Genomic DNA, 27,432 nt, shown 5'->3' with positions numbered 1-27,432 from the left:
ATTTCATGCACAGAAAATTAAAATTTAGTGCTTTGATATACGAGTATAAGGTATAATATTTCCAAATAGTATGCATCGACCATAGCTAAGTAAAAGTCGACTTGATCTTAATGTCTGAATCGGGTTAAAAAGGCCTGTTCGTCTGTGCAGGATTGACTGGACACTGTTCCAGGTGACGAACCAACCAGCATCACGTCATACTCGATACCGGCGGCGACCATGGGTTCGGCGACCGCGAGTCACAATGGTGAGTCGGGTGGGCAGTACGCAGAGTCCGGGACTAGTTCAGACCTTCTGGCGGCGGCCACGGGGTGGCGTTTCATTGAGTGTCGCCTTGCCATAGGGCCACGGTATTGCAATAGAGCACCCTGCTTGAACGCGCCGGAACACCTTGTTGAAAATGGTAGAAATGTGACCATGGAACTGGCGTAGCCCAGCCACGTGACCCAGGTCGATGAGGCCTTGCTGATGTCGGCCTCACTTCGGGCACAAGGACGGCAACAGGTTGAGCGCGAAGAACGGCGTCCACAGGATCACGAACGTGAAGAACACGACGCCCAGCACCTTGGTGGCTTCTGCTCAAACCGGATGATGGCCGTGCCGGTACGAGTTCCGATCATGACGCTCGACCTGTTCGTTGTTCGACCGCTGCGGCGTCACTTGCTGCTGCTGCTGCCGCGACGGCAGGCCCAGCGTCGAACCGTACCGACGAGCGGCGAATGACGTTTGCCGGATGTGGCCGACGACGGCCGCGGCCGGCGCCTGCTTGCGTATCGGCTTTGCGTCATGGCCCGGCGCAACGCGGTGGCCACCACCTGCGACGCGGCCGCCGCCAACGTCAGTCCGTCTTGGCCGCTGACGTGGCGCCGACCACACCGTCAACGCGTGTCCACGCGCGCGGCCGTCTGCTGCTGCTGCTGCTGCGCTGCGGCGGCGACGAGGCGTCGTCCGTGCCGTTGCGCCGTCGACGTCGGTGACGGCGAAGTCGTCGCATCCACCGCCGCGCCGTGGAAGTCGTCGCCGCCACTGCTGTTCGCGGACGGGATCGTCCGTGCCGCTGCCTTCGCCGGGGCGGCGGTGGCAACAGACAGATCTCTTCGTCCAGGCCGGGTTTCCGTGGTATTCCTGTTTGAGCAGTGCCCACGATTTTCGGCTGCTGCGTCCACCTGCAGCCGTGCCGGTGAAGTCCGGCGAGGCGGGTCCGGTCCGGTTCCGCAGTCGTTCGTTCGTGGAAGTCGACTCGTCCGGGCCGGCCCTGGTGGAGTGATGCGACCTGCGCTCGTGGTGCGGATGATGGATACGGGCGAAGTGGTGTTATGGTGATATCGAAGGGGACGGTTGGGGCCGTCGTGAGATCGTGGCGCATCGACTCGTAACGGTGCCCGACCGTCGGCCGCTGTCGCCGAGCTGCAGCCGTCCCGCCTACATCGCGGTGTTCCGGTGGTCAGCTGACGCGTCGTCCGAGAACATCGAATCGCAAGCTGCCCGTTCCTACCATGAATTCTTCCTCTTCTTCTTCGTCATCGATGTCGTCGACGTCGCATAAACTCGTCGTCCAAGCCACCGTCGTTAACGAAAATCTGTAGATAAAAATGAAAACGAAAATTAGAAATCGTTAAACGTGGTAACCTGCATTTATAAAATCGATTTATAGGACGCTAGCATCTTTATTCCTACTTCGTGTCAAAGCGTTGATTATAACCATGAATATCGCAATATAGTAAATTATGGTCATTGGTAGTGCAAACTAACGAGATGATGAAGTATAATTAAATCGCTTAAGCACACTCGAGTGGTAATATTTAGACACTTCTATAGATCGTTCTGCCAGTACGCGCCGTCCGATAACCCACATGTGAGAACGACGTTTATCGCGATTCTGTGAAAATCGAGAAATACATTGTTTATCAGCATGTAATAAATAATAAATTGGTTTACCACCCCTTGTCATTGGAACGCGTGTTTGCGCGAGACATTATTGTCTAATCGCTCGGTTTAGAAGGTATTGCTCTTTGATTGATCAGGTCAAGGGCGCCCATAGAAAATTCTCGCGGGGACAAATTTTAATTATGTTCATGAGATAGGAAGGGTTTACAATTTAACATTATAGGTACTATTATATTTTGTATATCAAATATAAAAATTATGAAATAATATTATTTAACCAATTTACCATAAAGTTATTTATTTACTTTTCATTTAATTAATAACATAAATATATAAATATTAATTTACAGCTAAATTGTAAATTTCTTTAACACCAAATATATTTATTACTTGTTTTATGTATTTGTTTTATCATCAATTGTTTCTTATATACACTTATCCTGCATAATCCATCAAGTTTATTCACTCATTGTAGATCTTGTAAACATTCAACATTTCCATGGGGACATGTTTCCCTTGCCCCCATATCGGCCTCTTGACGTGGTTACAGTCCAATACCAATGAATACCCGCTCCTGACTGTAGATGTAAACTTAACTATCGTCGGTGGAGTATACGTAACTGGAACGATTTGATTGCGTACGCATACAGAAAGGTGAACACGCGGTTAAATATAATTAAATTCTAAAATAATTTAAAACTTCTTTAATTCAATTGAGAATTTAAAAAAAATAATAAAATTAAAAGAGTCGTGCTCCCAGCGCAGTTAATGTCAATAATTTAATCATTAAAATATGTTAATGAAAGTAAAATGGTGCGAAAAAATTTATGTTGATCCTCAAGCGTACCAGCTCTTTATACCGTTATATTAATCAATTACTCTGTTATAATTTTAATTTGACTTGCACTAAATATGTTCGTTTCTTTAATACTACATAATATAATCTAAATAATTATTTCGAATAAATTTAATATAAATTAACGAGCAAAATATAAATATTTCAAATGGACAAATTTAAAGTTATCAATAAATTTCAAAACAGCAATGGCTTACAAGTATAACATGAATAAATTTAGCGTTTTAAAAATATCTCTGTAATTATTACACGACCGCTCGGGTAAAGAATCCTCTACTGTTCGAAAAAACTAAATGTGAGCGATCAAACGTTCTAATCGTCGTAATATCATATGTTTCTTTATGCACGTGGTCAATTATTTATCGTATTTATCATGAAATGTTCCAATAACATGATTTTATTTCAGTATGAACAAATACTCTTTGTTGGTTTTGGTTTTATTAAAACTGTTTTGTTATGTTTACAGCGTAAGGACGTCCGGTCACGTGATTGTGCAAACCAAAATGATTTTAATAATATGTGAATAATATTATTGATAATATAATCGTGAAATTTGACTTCGCTCTAGCAAATGAATAATAGGTAGGTAAACAATAAACAATAGTTTTGTATAATAGGTATACAAAACTAGCAAACACGTAAATACAAAATTATAACCGATTGCAGCATTTCGTGGAATTTCGTTTGACGACTCGTCCGCAATTCCAGCGTGAGAGTATTTATTATTTTAATATAAATTTCATGGTTTCACCATTAGCGACGTGTCCAAAACCGTAACAAAGTTTCAATAAAATTTATGATTTCAGGCAACTTAATTTCATCTCAACCATTACACTTATTCATATATTAATAAAACTAACAACGAACAAAATGTTAATGCACCTGTAACTGTATACAACGGCTATTTTGTTTTTACTTAACTAGTTTAATTGTCAGTTGTAATAACTTAAAATGTTTCAATTAAATTAAAAATAATCTATCGATTTAAAATGTAATAGATTTGTATACACAAATTACTCTATAAACGATTTTAAATAAACATATTCTAATACAATGTGCAACGGTAATACAATAATAACATAGTTTTACTGTAATTTTTAGATTCAAATAAAATAACATTGTACACGTCATAGGCATCAAATACGTTTTATTATGTGATTCTTGAATTAAATAAATTATTGGAAAATTTTCTTTTTAAATTAAATCGTCATTTTTTTTTTTCTTAAAAACTTCAAACTTAATTGAGTTAAATTTATTATTGTTAGCTGTCAATTTAAAATGATTTCATGTTAACTTAACTCGAGTTAATCATTATTATTATTTTCATTGCTTTTAGTGAACTGTTCACCTTTGGCTATATTATCATCATTAATACACATTATCATTATCTCATAAAATAAATCGTTATACTGTCTATCGACCCTTCTCTTTCTTCTCCGACCTAATACTATACAATATGTTGATTGCGATACGGGCAAAAAACGTTTTCAATATCCCATTCAGACGGTTTTCGGGTTTTTAAATATACCTATAAATGATTTTCGTTTTAAATTCCTATGCATTGCTCCGATTGTTATAGCTTTCGAAAATAGTGGTGTTGTTGTTGATGTTCGTTTTGAAATCTGAACACCGCTGTACGAACGGGTGTGACGAGGGTACTCGAGGTGCCCGATAAAACGTATCAATCTCTTTTCACACAATACAGCGGGTCGATGTATGTTTGGAGGGAATAAACCGTTTTAGAATATTCAGGTATTCTTTTGGTGGAGTAATTATAATGTAGTCCAAGTAAAAAAAAAAAAAAAACATTTCGTTCCGTTATAATTTATTGTAGTCCTAGAGCATGTAGAGTAATTAATTGGGTTTAAAATGATTTATTTCCGAGAAAATGTTTATCCGACACCTGTGAGAAAGTAGACTTATAAATCCCGATAATAATGTTACGACGGACGTAGCATCACGACATCCCGTACAATATCGTGCTGATCCTTCAGTTCGTTTTTTTGCGTTTTCTAATAATAATAAAATTACTATCGCATTAGGTATCTGAGAATTTTTATTATGACTTCCCTCATCATCCCATTACGGATTTCGCAACAGTGTATAACGGTTTCGTGATCGTTTTTATGCTGGCCGTCTGATTTTTTCCTCGACTCCTGCGTCATAAATAATGCATGCTAATGCACTTTTCGATGACGTGATGTCAGTCCGTGTTATTAATTCAGTCATGCGGACTACGTACGGTTTTATACACGTTAGATCTTATCGTTATAATGATATTATTTATTAAAATATTTCGTAAATTGTGCAGTGCATATCATCAGTGGTTAAAAATATTCATCGTCTTAAATTTCTAATACAACTGTATAATTATGATTGGAATCTCAATATTTTTCATCCAGGATTTGCTTATGAACTGTGATCGCAAATTAAACCAAACGTATTAGTTCACATTTGGTATAAGATCTCACGATACCCTCTTTGACAATTTATTTTATCAAAATACATTAATTTTTAGGGTTTATATAATAACCACTTTAAATTCAGTGTTAGTCTAATATTTTTAGCAATTTAATACATTTACGAAAAAAGTTTGAATATTTAACTATGCAATTATTTACCATTACCCATACTACAATTCAAATACACCGTACAGACATATACTTTTAAAATCCAAAGTAAAATTTGAAACACATTATATCCAGAAAAAGTTTTCTATAAAATTTCAATCTATAGCCTATAGGTGAGGTTAGAAACATGACAAATAAAATTCATTCAAACTTCGACAATTCATTAAATACGTTGTCTGTGATAAGTATAAAAAATATGACAACATAAAATTATAATAGTTGTAAATATTCAAGTGACAACTTAATTGCTCGACAAAATTATTAAATACGACAAAAACTTCCATTCAAATTATTAAACAATATTAACTAACAAATATACATTTATGCAATATACACTAGAGATTTAATATAAGCAATTAATAGGGCATAAGAAAACCACTCAATAAAATATTAAAAATATTCATTTTAATAATCATTATTATTATGATTGTTGCGTTTGAAACGGACTAAAATGTTGAAAAATCAAACATTTCACAAAACTATAATTATACAACTTACAATTTATATTACATGAAATATCATTAAGCCGATTGGCTTTGATATTACTTTGTCGACATATTCGTGGATAAAATATAATATGAGTATAAGTAAGCAAATAGGATCGGTGTAAACATGAAGCGATGGAAATATGTATAAATATATTATATTTATTAAAATGTACAGCCATAAGAAAAATAACCAAAAGAAGGCAAGACTTCCGTGCGAATATTATTTTGATTTTTTCCTCTCAGGATAACGTGGAATCTTATCGTCCGTACAAATAAAATGCGTTCCTGTCCCGCATGACCTACAGCGCATAACTTTTGCGTAAAAATTACAATAATATTTTCTATTTCCGGTCTGTCGTCGTCAGATCGTCACAATATTGTTGAAAATGCATTTTCATACAATGTACTTCATACGTGTATGATACAGTAAAATGGTTAATATTCATAAATAATTTACAAAACACATATAAAAAACATAAATTGTTTTTTATTTTTGTTCATATATATATATATAATGTTATTATAAATATTCGTTTGAAAACGGATGACCATTTTGTTTTTGTATAAAATAATTTTAGCATATAGAAAATTCGTTGTAAATACTGTATTATTTTTATTTCTTTAAAGATTATTTAAAAAAAAATATATATTTAGTATAGGTATCTATATATTATGTGGTGTTCACGAAAATAAAATACAACTTGTATAAGAAAAAACACATAATATTATTTTGTATGGTTTAAAAAGATGTGTTCGTTACTTTTGTATATTTTTTCAAGTGTAATATTGTTAAGTTTGACGCCACGGTTAGGGGTATATACTTATACAAGTTTTATAATAATATAAGATATCATATTTATTAGAATAAGTAATTTTCATATACTACACTATAATTTACATTTATGCCCGTTTGGATCAACTAAAAAAAACCTTATTTAGATAATTTTTAAAGACTTATTTAGTTTTTACTTTTTAAAGTAAAATATAATTAAAGATTTTAAAATAAGCTAATACACTAATCTTACATGGCCACGTTAAAAATAAAATATTTTTTGAAAACATTTAAATTTTCAGTTATTTCTTCCATTCTATGAGATGAACCCAAAATACCCTTCTATGCACAAGAACAGACATTTTACTCGAACTATAAATCAAAATTTACATAAGCTAAAAAAGTATAAATTAAAATTTATAAGAACGTGGAGTTAATATAAAAATTAAATTATAATAAAATATAATTATTACTTAATCAGAAAAAATATTATTTTACATTATTATTAAATGAAAAAAAAAAAATATAAATATACGTGGATAAATAAAATAAATATTTCTTCAGTATCCTTGAATAGCCTTATTTTTGAATGTCAATACTACATTTTTTTTTAGACTTGAATCATTAAACTTCATCTTTTTAGGAGAAGCTTTATTTATTTTTTTATTCAAATACAATAATAAAATATCCAATTAAATCAATGTGACCAACATTTTGGTAGGGCGCAATTTATTTATAATTAAATAAAAAAGCCTCTAGAATACTTTACGTTTTAGACAACGGTACATTAACTTAAATAATATACGTATTTTAATTGAGTAATGCAGATTAGTATATCATGCATATTTTTTTTTTTATTATTTATTTATTATCATGGTTTGCAAATATATAGCCGCCACAGATTAAATATAATAGTTAATTTGAAATATAACATATTAGCTGAGTTAAAATGGATGGTATTGCCCATGAAATGAAAAAAATAAACAATAAAAAAATAATAATATATATATATACATATACAATTAATGAATAATAAAATATTATAAATTAATAATTGTATAATACTAAACAATCTTCCTAAATAAATAATTGGTCCAAACAGGTTGCAATTTTCAATATGAGTATACATATGTTATAATTTATGAATAATAGCATGTCTATCCAATAGTTATAATGATGTTTTTGTAAATATTGTTTTTTTTTTTTTTTTTGTCCAAACAATTTATTTAATAGGATCGATTCAATTATTCCCATTGATGTATGTTTACAATAATTATATCACTATAATTTAATATATGACGTGATGTGTACTCACCGCAGTGTTTGCGGTGAACGATTTACGAAGCGTAATAATTCTAAAGGTATATTGAAATAAAATATTTAAAAAAGACACATCCAAAGCTTGCGACGTCATGTTTAACGTCGTGAAAATTTGTCTTTATGTGTATTTCTGGAGCAAAAATAATGATAATACTTTAATCGTTACTGAACGATGAAATATTATAAAATAAACATTTCATATTTATATAGTTGACTTAAGTGAATCGTATTCGCAAAACTTTATATTATTATTATTATTATTATTATCGATACATATAAACATTATAATACAAACGTTTATTTTTCCTTTTTACGCTTTCGAATCGATGGTACATAAATTTATGTATTAATATTTATATTATTGTTGTCACCCCTTCAAACGAAACGTATCTATTTAGATTAGTTTACGAAACATGTTTTGTCAATAATTATTTACGTGTAAGATGTGATGAATTAATTTACAATAAAATAAACGTCAGAATAATATTTTTGTCTGTTATTATTTTTCATACCCTTTTCTCTTTACTATATTTTATTATATAACCTCGGTTCAATGTGCGCAATATTATTAATAAACAGGTAACTGCAACGATGCGATAAAATTGCGTTCCACAAAACGAATAATTTTCGTTTTAATACGATTATTAAAGCCAAAAAGTTTTGTACGCTTTCATTATACAATATATTATTATCTTTACTATAAACGCGTACTTTTTTTTTAATTAAAAAATAAATAACTAAAACACACACACACACACACACACACACACATATAGATTAATACACAACACATTTTAATCATCAAAAATAACAATTTATTAGCAGAATTAAATTTCTATTTCAATTATATCGTCGAGTTAAATAAACTAATGTAAGAGCAACTAAGAAAAAAATGCGTTAAGTACACATATTATGTATAACTATGTATTAATTATGTTGGTTAGAACTTTTTACAAATAATATTACAATGAAAAGACCCAATATAATTTCTCTATTCCACTTAAAAATATTAAATTATTTATTATGTACTACATATGTACTAGTTATCTGTATAAATAAACAAGACTATTCAGAGTGAATGATTCATACTCAACGTAAAACTGAACTTATTGGAACTATCAATTTAAAATTTTGAGAGAAGATTAATATTGTAATTTCACCGAGTACTAAGAAAGTATTTTTCGAAATTTTAATTTTTATTAGTTTCTAATGTAACTATTATAACTCAACAATTAAACGAGATATAGGTATATAGGATAATTTAAATAAATTGCAAAATAATAATAGTGAACATAATATTTTAGATAATATAAAATAATGTTAGAGATAAATATGGATCGAAGATTCACAAAATGAACAAGTCAAAGATAACATAATATACGGGGATTAAAATTATTTTGTTAATTTTAAAATGAAGTATGAATAATGTTTGGACAGGAATAAGCTGTTTATTTAAAACAGCTGTAAGGATCATAATGAGGGGATTTATTAATGCGGTTAGTTCTGATATAAATTTAGTAAATTTTAGTAAATGACTTATCGTTAGTGTGGCTATTAGGTAAAAGGATATTATTGGAGTCAGCGCTGGAGACATAGGAACTTTTGGAAATGTGAGAGGGAGTTTAGACGTGAATATTGTATTCGAATTATGTGGTTTTGTATGAGTTGATTTGCGACGTTTAAGAAGTGCCATAAATACTGAACATCCTTTGTTGTTGGAGGTATGATTTTCCATGCAAAGGGCATACTTGACTAGACTGCTTTTATCTTTAGTGCAAATGTCTCAAGAGTGGTCACCCTTACATCGAATACAGCGTGGAAAGTAGTGATAGTACCTCCGGGTATGTCCGTAAGTTTGACGTACGTGGAATTGTAGAGTTTAAGGGGTTGAAATCGACAAAAGACAAAATTGTACGTGTAATTTGTATACCTATATAAATATCGATCTTGCGCTTATAAGCCGTAAGCCTCTAGCTAATGTTTTTATGCTCTTTTATAGGGACAATTTTACATGGAATGCTCTAGAGGTAGTACGTCCACAAGTTTAGTAATTTTAACACCAAATAAAAATACATAAAATGCAGTTTATAAAGAAGTTTTATAATAACATTTTTGTTATAAATTAATATTTTATATTATATACCTATTAAAAATTCGCATGTAAAGCCGCGGCAGGTAACCCGCTAGTTTATTATAATCTAAAAAATCATAAATAATCTTAAAAAACATTTAACACAATACCATTGTATTAATAGGTATATTGTAAAAAAAAATAAATAACTAGGTATATGAACCTGCAAATAAACAATTAAGTCAATTAAGATAATATCTTAGTTTCTTTGAGATATTCGTAAAATAACAAATATAACGATTCAAAAAACAGATTTCCTTTTCAACTATATTTATTTGACAATAAATTGATAACTATAGTGTATATTTAAAAAAAATTAAAAATTGTTTTTTTTACTCATTAGAAAAATCACGTTTTAAGTATTTAGTAGATCATTATAATTGTGTTAGCTTCGCAATATAAAATATAATATAACGTTAGTGGATTACTTTGGAATCCCAATCCCTCCATATAAATGTGAAGAAATGTGTATAGATAAGTTATAAAATCTATACCTAATTAATAATCATGGTTATGACCATATGTTTTAACTTGTTAGTTTGTGTTTATTGCATGGTATTTGCTTAATTTTGTTCTTATTCTGATAGTAATATTTGTTTAAAAAATGTTTAAATTTTTATAATTTTAAACTGAGTTTATTATTATGAATGATATACGTACAGTTTTAAGAATACCGTAAGATTTGACCATTTATGTTCATTTCTAATGTGGCACATGCATTTTTTACTAATTTCATTAATAAATGGAAAGTAAGAACACACATACTTAATTTTTGTTTAATAACTTACTACCTATCTCATTAATTTTTGCGTAGAAACTTAAATTCTCGTTTTATTTTATCATATTAATTTAAATGTTCTAGGTATTATAAAAATGTAAAATTAAAATCTATTCTCAAAAAATAAAAACATGTCTTTATAATATGTATAGAATAACATTTTACATCAATTCGTGCACATACGTAATATGTATCATATAATATTATATTTTACATAGCATAGGTGGCAAACTTGCGGCTCGCAGGCCACATGTGGCTCCCGTCATTGTCAGATGTGGCTCGCAGGTTTTTTATAAAATTAAAATTTACTTAATATTACTATGAATTTAATTTTTTTAGGTATTAGCTTCTAAAAAATTATCAAATTATATAAAATGTGTCTATTAAAATTTTAGCTCTTAGTATCATTGTATTTATCTATGTGGCCCGCGAACCTATTTATGTTAGTCACTCCTGTTATCAGTGACTACGCCAAGGGGGTTTTGGATGTTGTACCCCCCTCCCAATTGATTATTTTAATACTTTTAATTATTCAATAAATTAGCAATCAAAATAACTAAACTATAGTTAATATAATGAAGTTAAAATACTTTAACATTATAAAAAAATAGTTCTAACTAAAATGCATATTTTGAATGACCTTTTTTTTTTAACCTTGCTTGCTACAATTTTGAGTTATCCATCCCTGGAATATACCTAAACCTTAATCCCCCCCCCATTTAAAAATTCTGGCTATGCTACTACCTGTAATACAGACTAATGTGCATTGATTTACGATTTAGTTGTTTTAATAAAATATAGAGAATACCATTTTTTGTTTGTGGATTTTTTCATGTCTTCATTTTACCAAACATGAAAAATGATCAATCTATGTAATAGTGGCTACTGAATATTTGTAGACAACAAGTATGTTAACTAACGATTAAAGAATATGTTTCTGGTAAAAATAACAATCATTACATTAGGTACAAAATATTAAAATGAAACTATTACTTTATCAAATTATACATGTTTATGCAGTATTAAGTGACAATCTTCTGAAACAAACAAAATTCAAATTATCATTATTATAATAATTTTTCTGTAATCCTGCAACCTTTTACGAAATTAAAGATAAAATTGTGAATAAAATGATTGAAAATTGATAACAATTTTAACGAATATATTGGCGGTGTTGGTAAAAGTTGTAGAAAAATGTGGAAATTATTAGTGATATTGTGTTTGAGTACACCCAATTTTTCATTGGATTTCTCCATTTATTTGAAAAAATGAAGTGTATTTGTTTTTAGATATAAATTTAGTGTACGTAGTAAACCGTTTAGATATTTGGCGAATTACCTGAAAAAAATTATTTCTTTATTTACTGATTATTTGAGTTTTAGGTGTCGACAGTAAATTAATTTAAAATATTATTTTTTTTCATCATTAATTAGCGGTACATACTTTATTGTAGTTAAATCTTTTACTCTGCTCGACAGTATACTGTTGTTTGTTTTTAATTATAATTGTAAATGTTTAATAGACGAAACTGATGGATTTTGTTTATCACATAATAAACTTTTACAACTTTTGCAAGGATGCGCTGATTAAATTGTTGATATAGATGGTTGTATTCGTATGTGTAATTTACAATTAATGAAATGTTTAGTTTTTGAGAAGAGACTGAGAATAAAATTCCATCAGGGAACCATCAATTATAAAAACTTGTTGGGCGTGGCTTCTAGAACGTAGGAATATCACTTAAAAAATAAAAAATAAATAATTAGTTTTAAGTTTGGTAATTAGTTTTTTTCTTTTTTTTTAAACAGCAAGAGAATAATAAAAATATCATTACATTTTTATACATAAATGCACAATATAAACATTGTTTATCTAACAAACTTTGCGAAAATTATGTATTCAGGGTGACAAGATATATATATATATATATATATATATATATAAGACCCCGGGACAATACAAATTATTTTATGAATTAGTACACTACAAAATGTATGTTAATTAAATAGTTATAAATACATATCAATTTAATAATTTACAGAACATGGCTTAATATGTATTTACCGAATGTCCTAATATGAAATAATAAATAAATATGACTGAAATAATAAAATTGTGAAAATGCTTATCGCTATTACTAACCTATTGATAAACTATAGAATACAACCGATTCTAATCAATAAATAGAAATGTTTTTTTTTTTTTTTTATTGTCATTTAAAAAACAAAAATGTATATACCTTATTGATACTTCTTATTAGTACGAAAAAATTTCAGGAATTTAAAAATATAGTCTTTAAGTATACTAAGAAATACAAAAATTAGATTTTGAATAACTACATTGTTGGAAAAGAAAAGGGGGTAAACATAGTCAGTAAATCATCCTGTATAGTTATTGCATTTATTTAGGTTTCATAAGTAAATAATGCAAAAAAAAAACGATATAACATAAGTCGTATTTGTCTGGTCCTTCGTAGTTTAATTCGTCATTCAATTGTGTCAAGACCATACGCGAATTTGTGTGTGTGTGTGTTTGCGTGCGTAAATTTCTCAAACCACAGAGTTTTTGTTGTGACATTTTAAATTGCATTTGGGCGTGGAAGATTTGTTGTCGCGCGTCTTTAAACGAAATGCGATTAAAGTAAAAAGTAAAAGTAACACGCGGGAGGGAAAACAATGTTAGACACCGAATCCCAAAACAACTGTTGACGCGGGTCTGAAACGATACGGTTGCGCAACACACGAATACATGATGACAATCTCGAGCAAAGGCAGCAGCAGAATATAACGAGTTTCGATTAAAGCACATAATCTGGATTTCATTAAATTCTATTTAAAACTTCCATATAATAATCATACGCCGTTCGATCAGTGGAGGGGAAAAAACAGCTCTTCCTTGCCACAATCAAAATATCATACAGTCATATTGTAAAAATGTATATTAATAGCTGCGATGTAAAATACTATACGATATAATTTATTTTCGGCGTGCAAACTGTTTTTCGCGTTTTCGCTTTATAAATTTACTAAGTAGAACGTGCGGGATCGTACCCGGGCTGTAATCGGATTTGCCGTTGACCGGACGTCGTGTCCGAACGGCATTGGGTGTTTCTTATCGGTTTCTAAACTCCTCCTGTTTCTATAATATGTATATACAACCCACGTTCCGTAATTTAAAATAAAAAACACTGCACATATTATGAATGAATGTTGAGATAGTCATATAAATAGTACCTAATATTAATAACTTATGAATTCACCATATAACAGATATTGTGTACATAAAAAAACCGTACCTATGTTGTTTTTTTTATTATTTAAAGACATTTTAAATAACCTGTATACTATTTCATTATTTTTATTACAAATACGTATTTCGATACTTCTGATTATTGTTTGTATAGTATATTTGAGTTTTTTTTTCATAAATCTTTATATTCATTTTGTACAATTACGAGCATATATTAATTATTATAATGGAATTATTTATAATCAATTATTGTAGCCACCAATTACTGAAATAAAAATAATACAGGATAACTTGTATTTGCAAATCAAAAAATATTTTTATTTATTTGATATTAAATTTAATATATAACTATGTAAGAAACATGAAGTGTTGATGATTGTATTAATTATTTGTGTATTATGTTTAAATAGAAATTTGTTTTCTTTTTGATCTAAAAATATTTCTATTACTGCATTGGTGTGCATAAAATCTTATAAATAATATTAAAATTTGTATTAACTACTAAGATATTATATTTAATGGATGATATATTACAAGGTTTTTCAAAGCATTTGACTCCAATGCCCGCCCTATAAAATAATATATTTATGCAAAAATCGTGTTAAATTATTACTTATTTTTATCGATATTCCTATTATAACATGGCAGTAATGTGAAAAACAAATGTGATACAAATCGCTTTCATCCATCGGTGCCATAAATCGAGCACTTGACTCAAAAAATTGACTCATTGATTGCCTTGTGCGCAATCCACGAAATCTAGTCTCAAAGCTGATTTATTCATTCGTAAAATAATAGTATTTTATAACATGAATACATCGCGTCAACAGTTTATTATTAAAAATAATGCTACAGATACACACAGTAGAAACACTAGGAACATACATTTTCGTGGCATTCAAAATTTTATCATTTTTATACCCTTCTACCACCACCGATGTTTTTTCAGTTATATACTCACAGTGTCTATATTTCAAATTGTATTATTACATTATATATTTTTTTTATTAAATTAAATTTATCATGTATAAAGCTTGTATGAACGAAATTTAAGTGTTAATGGTTAACAATGTGGGAAACGTATAATAAAAGCATCTCATTTTTGTTATTATTATAGTATTTTTTTTATTAAAAGAATGAATAAACGAGTAATTCAATTACGTATAATTGCATGCCGCATTTCTAAAACAAAAAAATTACCGTACACCTCCGAAGTAATTATCATTATTATTTAGAGCTGCTGAATTTACGGTTATTTTTTCGATAAAAAAAGTGTCGTAAATGTCTTAGGTTAGGTAGGTAATAATTTAATACTGTTGATATATTCATTAAACTCTTGAAGAGTAAACATCTATAACTAGGTAAACAAATTTATAATATGACCATACAGAATAATAGTTTTAATGTTAAACATTAATTTACTACTGAAAAAAGATAAATAAATACATCTTTAAAAATGTTTATCACAGAGATTTTTCAAATATTGAACTAAAAGAAAATAATATTTTTTATACAGGAATTTACAGTTTAGACACCAAATATTCCATTCACGTGATAAGGTATAGAAAATTCTAAATCCTAGTATTATGTTAAAAATAGACTTACATGCAATCGTAATAAGCTCCCATAGAATATTGTTGCACAATAACAACAGTACGAAAACAAACTCAAAGTTTATTATTTTCTGGTAGAAAATATTTAAAAATTTATATAATAAATATATTGTGTACCTACCTACGTATACAATAAGCGTAAAAGTTTAAGATATCCAAGTAGGTACGCGATGATTACAGTAAATTATCATCGACACGAGAATAGTGCATGTATAGTAATAAATACATGAGCGTCTGACTGACAAAACGATTTAAAATTTAGGTGTAGTGCACATATCACCCTGAAAACGTGTTCACGAGATTATAATGCTACATAGTCGGTATATAAATATATATATATACATATATACATACACATGACGTGACAACCTATACGCTCAATTGGGCAATGTTATGTTCGGTTCGTCGGTTTAATAGTCCTAAAAACGAAAAATGTGAAAATACGAAAACGCATTTTGCAATCGACCAAGACTCAAGTACCTATGCAAATATTGTCGTCGTGACTTTTAAAAATTGGGTCTTGGATCGTGCACGCGCGACGCCCCGTAATCATGACTGATACTCGGTAGTATAACAATATCGAGCGACATAATATTGTTCAGGCATTACGCATGATACCGTCGCCAGTAATGCGAGTCAGTGGTCTGGATGCCCTCTCTACTCCATTCGCCCAGTTCCGTGTTTGAGTGTACTCGTAGAAAGTGATATATTTTATTCGGTGTTGGTATAAATTGGTGTAGGCACGCTATAAGCTCAACGACCATACATTTTATACATAGGTACATTACTATGGACCCTCACTCAAGAAATTTCTGGTTGGCTACAGTCAGAAGAGTTACGTTTTTTTTTTCTTTTTATGACACAGTGACAGTACCAGACATGTCTCAATTGTAATGATAATAATAATAATAATAATAAATGTATCTATTAATAATATATAATACTGTTATAATAATATACATATATACTGCTCGATGAACTCTTATGAAAAAAATAATAATAATGACACAGCAACAATAATGAGATAATGTTTAGAAATCAGAAAAAATAAAACGTCTTGTTGCTAACCGTTGTCCATCGTCCTCATCGTTTGGGTTCAAACTAGTGGTTAAATGTTGTGGTGTTGAAAATCTCTATATACTATTATATTTATTTTGTAGTTCATAGTCATATTTAATCAATTGTATATGTCTAGTTTGATTTGGGAGTAATTTTTCGTTGAATTTTATCACGATTCTTTCCTGTAAGTTTTAATATAATAGTATTCAATAATAATAGTAAAATATTGTATTTATATTGATAAACTTAAATTTAAATGGTCTAAATGGTGGCTTTTTTAACAATCTTTTAAATATAGATAATTCAGTTTTAAAATTAGGAAGTTCTTATTTTTTTTTTTAATTATTATTCAGAGTTATTTGAATTGATTTGGAATTATTGAGGTATAGGTTTTCGACATAATGTGACTGTCAACAGTGTCAACAAACAAATTTATATTTTACTTGTTTTACTAGCTTAGACAAAGAAACTATTGGTTATAAAACAATTTGTACTTTTATTTATTTTTTTTATTTTCATTTTTTCAGAAACACTATTTTATACTCTAATAGTTCTTTTCAGTTTTGTTGTTAATCACATTTTTTACTTTAAATGGTGAACATCCATTCCACATGAAAAGTTAAAACCAGCATCGTGTATTGTATTTTATAAGCATCAACAAAATTGTCTTATTAAAACTATAAAAATGGTCTACAGCATATATATTTAAAATAACACTGTGGCGTTAATAGTATAATACATGATTATCCAGATTAAAATTAAAATATGGGGTTTTTTTAAATAAAAATGTTTTCTCGTGATTCTAAATCTAAATAACAAAATACTTACTTTGTATAATTTTATTTATTTTTTGTATTATAAAAATGAATATTTACTTTAATGTATTATTTAATTTTTATCAAAATCAAGAAAATTATCGATTATATTGTATATTACACATTAAAAATTCTTAGTAGATAAAATATTGTATGAATGTTATACTATTATTAATAAATATACTTTGATATCTTTATTAAATTCAAAAATAAATTTTGATCTTGGATAAAGATATGGTGTAATCATGAATTCATAAATGTATTTATAAAATTGTTTTATGATAAAAAATAAATAATATCTCACTAAGATTGAAATTTAATATAGGTATAAAAATAAAATATTATGTATTCATGCTTATTATTATTTTTCAATTATTTAAATTTGTATTAAGTTTAAACTTATGTATATTATTGAGCGTCTCGCATACATTTTGCATAGATACTATATCCCATTTTCCTAAAGCATTCTGTATTGGTATCCATGAATGTTTTTGATTAACTTAAATAATATTACAGACCAGTTTCAAATTATCAAACTAATAATTTTTACTAATTATTTATTGTATTGAATAATTGAAATGTTAATTAACAGCTTATGAAAACTAAATAGATAAAAATATTATTTAAATTAAGTAGGTAGGTACACAAGTATACTTACGTTAATTATAGATGGTTATTAAATACACACGTAATATATCTGCATAATAAACAAACAAATCATTATCAATTGAATTTTAAAAAACTGATAAAACAGAATATAATTTTCTAGCTTGGAGCACTCTTCTAAATTTGCTTTTATCGAGTGGCATACAAAATATATTGAGTTGTATGTTAAAATTAGGGATCAACATTTTTAATAATTCACCTTATTCATACATTAAAGTTAGAAATATAAATAATATAAAATAATATATTGAAAATAATGTTTTTTTTTTTATTTTCAAATTACGATTAGAATAAGCAATATTTTACTTCATAGTTTTGTGTAATATCTATATACTCTTTATGTCAATTTTCAAATATAACTATCAAGCAGACGTGAAGCTATTACTGATGCGTGTTCATAGTTCTATTTTCATTTTTCGTAGTTGAAAGTGCTCGTAAATATATTGATTAGAAGTTAGAATGATGTATTATTATGTCAGTTGGTTGGAGAAAAATATTTGGCAGATTTCTAAAAATCATTATTGGTAAGAAAAAAAGAGGCAAATCTTTACATACACGCCATCAGCTAATCATCTGCATTCTGCAGTAGTGATACTTCGATTCAAATTTTAGTCAAATATTAGATCGTTTATATAGTAATTAAGGTCAAATGTACTACCATAGCCGTATTTGTATAGATCAGACAGCGTAACATGTTTATTTTGAATAAGTGCATAATAATGTTTAATTGTCGTTCAAAACCACCATATATTTCACAATAACATTTTTGAACCTGTTGGATTAACCTGAAAATGAATTTACTATAGAAAACTAATTTAAATATGATGAAAAAAGAAAGGCATTATTCTTTGAGTTACGATTAACAGTTTTATTATACTATGAATAATAAAGTAAAATTAAAAAAAAATAACTCTCCGAATATCCGAAAAATTATATATGCGATTCAAACAATCAAATGTCAAATATCGCCTGTATATATTTATAGTGATATCATTTTTTATTTTCACACTCACTAACAAATAATTAATAACATGCGATTTAACCACAAAATTTTTTAACTTAAACGGAGATTTCTGTAAAGCTAAATTATTTATTAAATTAATAAAAGTAAAACGGAAATATAAATTTAAATAATAATCTTTAATAGTGTTTTTTAAGGTTTTTAGAACGATAACTCGATGCAATGAGATGTTAACCATTACTTCTGCACGCGTCTTTTGTTTGTAGAACTGTGTTTTAGTGCTTTAACACATTTTTAATTTCACGAAATTACTTATTTTGCTCTCGTAATATCTAAGAATTTTTTTAATTAAAAAATAAATAAATAATAAAGTAGAAATATGATTAAATTTAAAATAACTTAACAATATATAACATTATATTATACTAGAACATTTTTTTTTTGATAAGACAATGTTATTACAATATTACACTATACATATTTGAAAACTACCCACATAGTACAGATTATTATGCGTATTTGTAAACATCACTATATGATACATTAACAAATCTTTGAAGTAATTATAAACGCCTCTACATAATAAAATGCATATACTTTATCTACTTTTGATACTATTTAATCTATTTGTTTAAGTGCATATTGATTTGACTCGTTTAAGCAAAACAAAATTTTAGCACAATAAATGAATAATCACCACACTTATATTTAATAATGCATATTTATTCTTCTTATCATTATTATTTTTTAATTAAAATATTTAATCCAAATTAATTGGCATTTGTGTTATCATAATATGTTTTTGTTAACTTTGCTTATCATTAAATACTTTAAAGAATAAGCACATATTTAAATAGAACTTTGGTGTACATATTACTCTAGAATTAACTGATGATAATTTCGAAAATATAAAACTTTCTCGAAATGTTGATGTAATTTAAATTAAAATTCGTATGAGTAATTTTTTTAGTTATTGAACTTTGTATACTTAAAAAAATAGGACATAATTGGTTTGAAAGATATTGGTACTATAATTTAGCGAATTACCTATACATTTTAAAAACTCAGAAACTACTTTTTTGAATAATTGTGATATGGATGGATACATCAATATTATTAACAAATTATCTTCTTAACGATTCACAGTAAAAAAGTTTCAAAAAGATTCTCATTTGAAAAAATTAAATTTATATCTTCCTAAAATATACTCTTTAAACTTTAAAAGAATCTAAGAAATTTCAAATGTAGTCCTCAAGTATACTTACGAATTTCGAAAGCCGGAAACTGAATAAATGTATTATTAAAGAACAAATGAGGGTAAGTATTCTTGGTGAGTCACTTAAAATAATAAACGATTTTGAAATAAACCAATTTTTAGCATATTTAAATTTCAAAAAAATTGGTTTGCATTACTAAAATTCACATGACTACCTTTCACATAAGCAAAATATAACTATAAGAAAATTCAATGTAAGTATAAAAATTTCATTGTCTCTTCAAAGAAATTATATAGTACAAAAGAGCGTATATATAATTATGTGTATAAGTGTGTGTGCGAGTGTGTGTGAGTGTGAGTGTTTATGTGTGTGTGAACAACAACTACACAAAATTTATATAATATACTATATTAGAGATATTCTAATAAATGTACAGCAAAAATAAAATATGCTGAGAGAAACGATTTAATACATCAAACGCGTTAAGTATTAAAAAATAAAAAATGTTCGTCATGTACATTAAAAATGAAAATTTTTTAGCGAAAACACAAAATGTATTTTATTCGGTTTACTGCTCTGGACATTTGTATAATCTGAGTTTTTTTATTATTTTCGTTCTTAACCTTCTCATAATTTATTATATAGATATGAATACACGTCTATGACGTCTAAACCAAGCGAAAGCGTTCTGTGACACTTAAATTTAAGCGTCGTACAAGATTCGCACGACCAAGTTCACGGGGAGTAAACGGAGATACACCATACCAATTCCTGCATTTTAACTTTTCTGGCATAGACCCCTTGGGGTTTCATAATAATTATGTATAATTCGATTTAAAATTTAAAAGATTATTGAAGTATAAACGAGTTGGTAACGATATCTGGTTAAATGGAACATAATAATCTTAGATAATGTTATGTATTATAAAAGAATACTCATTGAATTTTAAACGTAAATTTAACTCATATAAATCTACTTAAAATGTTTCTAGATCACGAAAAAAAGGTTTACGTTTCCCAAACACTTTTATCGCCATTGACAAAATGTAATATCTACTGACGGCCACTGAGTTACTGTGATATTTTAGAGTCAAATTGGTGCACTACGTACTCGCGCGTAGTAATAACTGCGATACAGGTTAATAGCAATTTTTAGTCTGCCGGAATATTAATCTACAAATTTGTACTAAATCGAAAACAGTGATCACGTAAACAATCTTTTTTGATTTCTATTTATCGTTTTGTCATGAATTTTTTACCACGGGTATAGTATATTAATATTAAATTTAAAAAAGTTGATTGAGAGAAATAATATGTTTATTGAATAAGATAAAAAATAAATATATTTTTAGTGAAATAACTACAATATTAATACCTGATAAGCGATAATTATGTTTAAAGAACTTTAAGTAATTATCGAATAAGATAAACATTATTATACAATATGCCATTACAATCATTACATATTATTATTTAATGGTATAATTTTATGGTTGTTAAATTGTTTAAAAAAAAAAAAAAAAAACCAATCACTAGAGTATATCATAATATGATGTGAAGTATATATTTATTTCTGGTAACTTATGCAGAAAATATACATTAATAGATTATAATTCGGTAAATTTCAATATTTCTAGTAACGTAGAGCCGTGAAACAACATCTAGTGTTTACCTTTCTATACATCTTTCATTAATGCATAACCACGAAATGTTAATACTCCGTAAATACTAGTCAATTTTATATAAAAATCTGAAAATATAAATAATACCTGTTCAGTCTGAAATTTAAATACTTATATAATTATTAAAATTTCTATTATCCATAGTTAAAAATGTACGTTATATGACAATCATTCTGTTGCTATATTAAAAATATTAATCTTGTGAAGATGTTTATTTACTTTTTTAATTCATTCGTTAAAAAAACTTAATAAACTTACCAAACTTTATTTTCTCTATATAACATATAAAAATGTACATTATTCTTAACAATACAATGTATACAATGTATATACTAACTGACTATCGTAAGTTCAGTTCGTCGATTTAAAATACTTTGAACAGATAAATACTAAATCATTTTTTGGAGAAAACGCAAATAGAATTTGTTATTATTATGGAAAAACTTTTGTAGTTTACAAGTATAGCTTAAGGTTCATTGTTTTATATATATATATATATATTTTATACTAAATGATTGTAACAAATTATTAAATTGAAGTTTTTCATACTATTATATTATATGCATTAAAGCAATTAAATTTAGTATCAAAACTAAAAATTCTTGTCTTTGTGCAATGTATGTATATATTGTTGCTCAACATTTTTTTATTAAAATAGCGTTTAGTATAACAATAGACAATAAAATATTAAATTTGATTAGTTACAATAAAATAACATTATAATGATTATAATGAGATGTACACAATATAAAAACACATGTGAATAATTTGAAGATTTAAGTACATTGGAACATAACAAAAAATCTTCAAGAATGTGTCTCACTGTGAAATTTTGTTGCTACCATTATTATTTTTCGTAAACCACATTTATCAAAATTATAACTAAATATAGTATGCTTACGATAATTAAATTATTTTTGGTTTTTATGATTCTCTTGAATTTGAAATAAAAAATGAAATTAATTGTGCACTAATTCTTAATCAATTACTCAGATCCGAAATCGAATCCGAACCTGATTTTAAATCTAAATCTGAACTTGAACCTTGCACAATGACATTTTAATAATATTGAAAGGAGGGGATATATTATTTTTAATTTGTTGAGATATTAGTAAAAGTAACCGTTGTTGAATTATGGCCTAAAATTTCAGTTAAATAAGTCTATCAAATTCAACCAACGTAAAAGATATGATCACTTACGATCCTGGCATAAAGCGTACGTTTAATTCCTGCAGTAAATAATTATTTTAACACTTTATACAATCTAAACCAAGCTATAAACGTATTGGCTTAACAATTATTTTTTTCTTTCAGACAATATGTATAAATATCTTTTTTACGTCATGAAAAACCCTCAAATTTATTAAGAAATATTATTTATCGATTATTGTCATACAAGTCTATTGGCACTTTGAAGAATTTTTTTTTTTTTATAACATTTTTTTAAAAAAAATCTCAGAAAGTACAGTTTTGAATTGATATTTATCGGAATTATGTGACGTTAAAATAAATAGTATTATATTATTTTTTGGATTTTACAATGATTATTTAAATGTTTAATTACAAAATTCCCTGAAATTTTTAAATTATTTTATTTAGAATATTTATGATAATAATTGTAGCCCAAAAAAAGTTATCTTAGTGAAAATCATCTAACACGATTCTTAAAAACGTGATTAACTTAACCGATATTTAAAAATGTATCAACATTTTACACAGCTATTAGATTTACACTAAAAATAGTGTACACTAATAAATAGTTTACACTAATAGTGTATTAAATACATCATTATTTTATATATTTATATTTAAAAGTAATAATATACCAATGTTTGGTGTCATTATAATTTCGATCAATACGACAATACTTTGGGCAAGAATTAAATTTATACTGGTATTATATATTAATATGTTTATTAATATCAGATTTAAAAAATTGTTTATTATTTATTTTCAATAGTATCCTCGTATACAATTGGAAAAAGTCGAATTTTAAATAGTATTTTAGGTAACGTAGAACTCCTTGCAACAATGGATTAGAAGTAGAGGGAAATAATTATTGTTTGATATCATATTTTATAACACGCATTTTGTTTTAGGAAAAAATTTGCTCAACATATATTAAAACCTAGGTTGAGAGACCGTCACTGACTCACTGTACATAATCGTTTTTTATTGTAAACCTACAATAGTTTATCAATCAATTGAGATTTAACACATCCATTATAGTGCCAGACTCAATGACGAGGTATACTTTGCACCAATAATTACATAACAAAACGATTCCGAAATATTTTTATATTTTATTTTTCGTTAAATTTGAATTTGAATTATCTAAAAAAAAAAAATTACTGTTCTAAGTATTATTCCGTTTCGTAAACTCAACTCCACACCATCTGTTAATAAGTAAACAATAGTGTGGGTGGATAAAATCATTAATGTCAGACAATAATATATTAACAAAGTAGATTAATTGGATGTTTTCGAAAAAACACAAAAGAACATTACATCCATACCAAAATCGTTAATTTTAATTTATACATTTAAACAATAACAATAATAATAATGTACCGGATTTTCTTACAAGAAGTTATCGTAAAAAATATAATTTTTAGACAAGGTAATACAAAGTTTACCCATTACTTGACATCAACTCCGTTTATTTGAAGACGTTATGTATTATAAATAATTTATGTTCATAATATGGATTTGATTTAATTTTCAATTTAACCACATCCTTAATGTGCTTGAATAAGTTGGATACCTCTTTTCTGAGCACACTGCTTAAATATATTTCGAAATAAAAGAAAAAAAAGCAGTAAAGGCATTTTACATTTTTATAAGTAATAAACTTAAAAATATAACAATGAATATTTTTGAGTTTTTTATTATTCATAAAAAATGTTAAAGTCTGATTGATTTGGAAATATTTTTTATAATCGTAGTTAATTTTTTTTATTTTTGTTTTTACAATACATGTACGATTTACTATACTATTGTTTGTACAAATATGTGATTAATATAATGATTTGTAAATACGTTTGATACTTAATTTTAATTTTACGTTGTAAATACTATATTTATAACTTAATTTGAATATTAAATTTCACATTTCCAATAACTTTAATAAAAATGAATTAATAAAATATAAATAATTTTACAAATAATTTAAAAAAATAAATTTTACAGATATTGACAGAGTTTATAATTAAATTATATTTCAGAATATATGATTTAAAAAAAAAATAGAATTTGTTGAGAATTTTATAACTTATAGTATGAGTAGCTATAATTTGTTTTTTTTTTTTTTGTTATATACATTTTTAAATTATCTTTTAGTTACTTACTTTTTTGCCCTCGAAGCAATTTTTTTCTTTTATATATTTGTTAATTATTATATATATAAAAAAAAATAAATATTTATTTTATGAAATAACTGAAAATATGTTAAATGAATGTAATAATTATTATTATTTGTACGTGCATTGCACTATTATATACTAGCGTGCATTATTATTTATGATTAACAGTAAATAAATTAAATAGATTTAATATGAATATCCATATGAGTTTTTTAACTTGTGTTCATGGTTTTGTTTGATAGTGTTCCAATATTATATACTGATGTTTTCTAAAAGTAGAAATATGTATTTGATATATTAAGTCAAATAATACCTAATAGGTAATTACTAATTAACTTCAAAACTAAAATTTAATTTAAGACATACTAAAAATGCTTGTAATATTACGTAATATAAGGAATTAACATAATTTTCACTTGTAAATTTGTATCACTGAATATAAAAAATATGTTAATTAGTATCAAAAAGTTCTAATTTAATCAATAATATATTTTTTTTTAGAATAAAAAAGTTCTAACTTGATAAATAATTTTTATTCTCTGAATGAAAAAGTTCTACACTTACAACCTTTTAATTCTAAAAACAATATCTTAGTTTTTTATTATTAACTTAATCAATAATTGTGGTAAAAAATAAAATTCAAGTTAGGTCATGTTTTTTGGAACTTTATTGATACTGCATACAATTTTTGTAATTTAGTATTTAATGTGAAAAAAGCTATTACATTTATAACTTAAAAACGTTCCCATTAACAATTACAAAAATTACGTTAGAACCTTTTCATTCTAAGACAACGACGAATTCTGTTAAATTCAAATTTGTTATATTTTTTGTTTGGAAGATATTATTACAAGACGTTTTATTAATTTGTAAAATATAATATTATAATAATTAATAAATTATTTATATCATAAATCATAGTTATATTTATTTTCTATTAAAACATAAAATGTAAAACACTTTTCTTTTCATTGGGAAACAAATTTATAACTACAATTTACTGCATATTTTATGAAAATAAAATATTCCATAAATATTAGTATACAGCAGTTTTAAGATAACACATAGATAGTGAAATTAAATTTGAAATATCATAAAGAGAACAATGTATTTTACACTAAAAACCGTGCCTATTCATGCTTTAAACATTATATAAACAATATTGTCGAAAATTCCAATATCCACGATAATATTATGTAAAATTAAATATTGTAGTTACTAGGTACTTAAAAGTATACGGCATATATATTATTAATACGCAAAAAATATTAAACATATAAGCATCAAGAATATAAACAAATTCATATTATAAAAAATTTATAAATTAACTTCCAAACAAAATTTTTTTAAGAAACTATGAAAAAATTTAAAATATTATACTGCAGTAAAGTTCAAAAAAAAATAAAAATAAAAATAAAAAAAATTATAAGTATTTATATTATACGATAGCATCTAAACTTTAGAAAATAGAATGCCGTATTTAAAATAGTGTATATTGAATAGAATAAACATATTTTATTTATTTTAAATTCAGAATGAAATTTGTCAATATGCAAATCGTTAACTACGTATTTACATTGTATAAAGAAATAAAGCCAAAATACATCCGTCTAAATTGTATACAAAAAGATAAATACGTACTTGTATTTATTATGGCGTTGACTTTGTGCGAATTCCTCCAGTAAACCATTTCTGTCTAAAACACCTTTTACACAACTTTGACTGCAATAGTGGGTAGAACTAGCGCTTTCTTCACTATTGATCATCAACGACCTCAATCCGCACAGAAATTTCATTTCGGTGGTCGAACAAAAATCGGGCGTGCTAACGCTTTCATTTCCACATTGCTGGAATCTGACGTCACGCCAAAACCGAGAAAGTTTAAAGACTACTCCTTCATCGTTGAATTGGGTCTCATCTTCGATACCATTTAACCTGGAGGACAT

The 27,432-nt window shown here is 27.4% G+C and overlaps 1 pseudogene; it reads right to left on the bottom strand.

Moving 5' to 3' along the window:
• Nucleotides 1-239: 239 nt before the first annotated feature.
• Nucleotides 240-27,432, bottom strand: LOC112602494 (annotated as a pseudogene).

This window comes from Melanaphis sacchari, unplaced genomic scaffold (assembly GCF_002803265.2).
Source record: "Melanaphis sacchari strain LSU unplaced genomic scaffold, SCAv2.0 Contig8_pilon_pilon, whole genome shotgun sequence".
In the NCBI taxonomy this organism is placed as follows: domain Eukaryota; kingdom Metazoa; phylum Arthropoda; class Insecta; order Hemiptera; family Aphididae; genus Melanaphis; species Melanaphis sacchari.
This window is presented reverse-complemented; position numbering and strand designations above follow the sequence as displayed.